The 4,185-nt window shown below is 34.4% G+C and overlaps 1 long non-coding RNA gene across 1 annotated transcript in view; it reads right to left on the reverse strand.

Moving 5' to 3' along the window:
• The window catches only part of LOC106870309 (uncharacterized), a 15,136-nt gene that overhangs the window by 7,577 nt on the left and 3,374 nt on the right, over positions 1–4,185 (reverse strand). Inside the window, exon 2 of the long non-coding RNA XR_008264033.1 lies at positions 752–896. This is a non-coding gene — a long non-coding RNA (uncharacterized LOC106870309). The remainder of the gene's footprint in view (positions 1–751; positions 897–4,185) is intronic.

The raw sequence follows: 4,185 nt of genomic DNA on the forward strand, positions 1-4,185 counted from the left end.
TTACAGAAAGCAATCACTTAGGCCTGTAAAGCATAAAGGAATAAATAAATAAAGTAGTAGTAGTAGTGGTAGTAGTAGTAGTAGTAGTAGTAGTAGTAGTAGTAGTAGTAGTAGTAGTAGTAGTAGTAGTAGTAGTAATAGTAGTAGTAGTAGTAGTAGTAGTAGTAGTAGTAGTAGTAGTAGTATATAGTTTAAACATTGAAAAATAGAAATAAAGATAAGAAATGTCAAACTTTTCTATAACTATTCTCATTGTTCACAGTTTGGTGACTATTTGGCTGCAATTTTCTGTTCATTATTTTGGGGAAAAAAAGAATTGTAAATATATATATCTAGTGCTTAATCATATATGTAGATCATTCAAAACAAAAGTAGTGATACACAGCAGTAACACTGCTTGAAAACTTTTGTACTTTCAAAAAAAAATTTACTTACAAAACTTTTTTGGAACCCACAATAAAATATTGATAACCCAAATTTGGTACTGAATCTAAGAAACACAGTTTAGGAAGTTAGTATGTAAAAATTACTGCTGGATCATAAATTAAAGTTTCAGAATATCTATTGAATGATGATTTTTGACAAGACCCATCATTATGAAGGAGCGAATAAGATCTGATATCACTTTATGATCAGTAATACACTTTGTGATTAGTAATACACTTTATGATTAGTGATACACTTTATGAAGAAAGATTAGAAGAGTGATGACAAAAACAGTACATAAGATAGTAGGAAACTTCACACTTACTATCAAGATTTGGAGTAAGGGTCTCCTTAGTCATCCATTTTTGGTTATTCCCCAAATTATTTTTTACTGAAAACAATGATCTAACCTGCTCCATTTTATATGGCCTCCAATACTAATGGTCAGAGGATAAGAAGTTGTTTTCAGCCTGGAACCAAGTTACACAATATTATAATATAACAATGCAGAGAAAAAAATTTAATATTTTGAATACAATAATGACAATGTGATGATATTCAGTAAAAACAAGTAAACAACACAAATGTATTTTACATGAGCTAGAATCACTTTAGCTCTAGAACTGATAATTTTACAAATAAATATACTCATTAAAACAGAAAACAACATACATTACACAATAGGCACCAAAGGGTCAGGTGCTAATTCTAAACTGGGTACCAAATTAGGGCTACCGTGTATGAGAAAGTGGATTCCATACAGTTTACATCTACCAAATTTCACTAAATGAAGGGTATGATAGATGTGAATTGTATAAGGTGCCTCGTAGTGGGATTGAACCTATTGCTACATGGTTGGAAAGCAGACTTCTAAATCTCACAGATATGTTTTGCAGCAATATATATTAAAATACTACCAAAAAATTATAAATTTATGGAAATAGTGACTGTACATATAAGTATAAAACAGCAGTGACAGTTTCCTGCTAGAAGTATATTGACATTCTCTTCTACACTATAAGTACTTCAAACAGAAATTAATAGAATAAAACAAATGTTTGTCAAAATAAAATATCTGGCTAATATAATCAACCAAATTATATAATACTGCAGAGAAAGAAATTTAACACATTAAGTACCATGTCTATAATACCAGTAAAAACAAACCATATAAAAGTATATTACATGAACCAAATTGGCTCTAGCTCTAGAATAGATAATCTTGTTATAAAAAAAAAATACTCATTGAAACAAAAAATTACATACATTACATCCAATCATAAACTAGCATTAATAATATATTGCAAAAAAGCTCGAAAATTAAAAATCTTCTTATCACTGAGAAACAATAAGTTTTAAAGCTACACAATAAATTTTAGATGACTAATGTAATTTACAAATTCAGATGTAAATATGAAATTAGTAGCTCAGCTCTTAGATTAGATACACAAATATCACACTTTCTTGTTGACTGACCAAGAAGTCATTTTAAGAGCTGATATTGTAAGATACAAAATAAAATTGGGTAGAAAATTGGTTGATATTTGTCTTCCAAAAGCACAAATATTAATAATAAAAATGTATATTAATCACAAAATAATAATGCAAAAATCAAGTGATTAATAGTACACTGTCACTACAGACTGATGCTTGATATGAACCGGTGAGTGAGTTGCTATGTGGAACTTGATCTGCGCACAAAAGTGGCTAAATCTCACTCAAATCATACCCCCATCATCTTAGGAAAGAAACAAACAGACTGGATAAAGTAATCCTATATTTTATTGACTTGATCCAGAGGAAAGAGTTGTGAACAATGCCAGATTTAGGTATTAGGGAAGAATAATCATGATTTTAAGCTTTGAAATCTGCAGAGGTTGCAAAATAATTAAAATGTATGCTTTCAGTTTATGTAAAAACTTGTCGAGTAATTTTTAAACAAAGAGCCTTCAAGATTTTTATAACTTAGGTAGTCATCAAGCCTAAATCAGCACTGGATCAATGTGGTTAATGTTCTTCTTCAATATTTACAAGATGACAGCCGCTAGAAAGACATGTACTGAGAGTGAATGTCAGGGTATGATATTGTGGAGGAAAAACGTTTGTGCAAAATGATTAATAAAAGTGTTGGGAGTGCACATTCAGTATATTCAATAAGAGATGAGAGTACTGGTGATGTCTAAGTGAATGTAGTATGAGAAGAGTAGCCTACATCAAAGACACTGTAGAAGTGGTATAAAAAGAAGGCATAGAAATAAGACAACACATCTGTGGGTCAGAGGCAGGAGTGCACTAGTAACCAAATCAGTTGGATGACATTATGGGGGATGCACTATGATATTCACTGTGTGTAACAGCAGTACCCAGCCATGTGCGGGAACAGTATTCCATTGTGGGACTCACTAGAGCTTTATAGAAGGTTAGTAGCTGATGTATTTTCTGGTTTTGGACCGCAATACCAGTCTTTGTGATGCAGCTTTGGTTATGCTGAAAATGTATAGCGACAATAGAGATCTCCAGCGGTAGTGATGTTTAGCTTTAGAGTGACTGTGATGGTTCTAGTAGTGTGCTGTTTGTATTTAAGGGAATATTTCCTTGATATATACATGTGTGTGTATCGTCCTCCCCCCCTCGTCCTCCTCCTCATCATCGTCATCATCATCATCATCATCATCATCATCATCATCATTTAACGTCCGCTTTCCATGTTGGGTTAGACGGTTTGATTGGAACTGGTAAGCCAGAGGGCTGCACCAGGTTCCAGTCTGCTTTGGCATGGCGTCTTTGGCTGGATACCTTCCTAACGCCAACCACTCCGAGAGTGTAGTGGGTGCCTTTTACGTGCCACCGGCACAGATTCCATTTACATGACACTAGTAACAGCCACGACTACGACTTCACTTGGTTTGACGGATCTTCTGAAGCACAGCATATCGCCAAAAGTCTGTTACTAGTCATCACCTCCGTGAGGCCTAACATTCGAAGATCATACGTCATCACCTCATCCTATATCTTCCTGGGTCTACTTCTTCCATAGGTTCTCACTACAGTTAGAGATCGGCACTTCTTTATACAGCTTTTCTCGTCCATATGCATCACATGACTATACCAACACATTCGTTTCTCTTGCACGCCACATCTGATGCTTCTTAAACCCAATTTTTCTTTTAAAACACTTACACTCTGTCGCTCATGCACACTGACATTGCACATCCAGCGAAGCATACTAGCTTCATTTCTTCGAAGCCTTTGCATATCTGCGGTTACAGTCCACTTTTCACTGCCGTGGAGCATGGCTGTTTGCACAAAGGCAACAATCTGCCTTTCATTCTGAGGGAGAGGCCCTTTGTACCAACAGAGGTAGAAGGTCTCTGAACTTTGTCCAGCCTATTCTTATTCTAATAGCTACACTCTCGGACCATTCCTTCCACTGCTGACTTGGTCACCTAGATAACAAAAGTTACCAATTACTTCTTGATGGAGTCTATTTTCTTTATCTTTACATAGTAGTGTTTATTGTACCTATGTGCATATATATATATATATATATATATATATATATGTGTGTGTGTGTGTGTGTATGTATGTATATATATGCACATATACACAGACATATATATATACATACATATATATACAAATATATATATGTGTGTGTGTGTGTTTGTGTGTGTGTGTGTGTGTGTGTGTGTATGCCCACTGTAAGCTATGGACACATAAGAGGTGCAGCTATATCAAAGGAAGGCTAACTAGCAAGAT

The sequence above is a fragment of the Octopus bimaculoides genome, chromosome 4, assembly GCF_001194135.2.
Source record: "Octopus bimaculoides isolate UCB-OBI-ISO-001 chromosome 4, ASM119413v2, whole genome shotgun sequence".
NCBI classification, from domain to species: domain Eukaryota; kingdom Metazoa; phylum Mollusca; class Cephalopoda; order Octopoda; family Octopodidae; genus Octopus; species Octopus bimaculoides.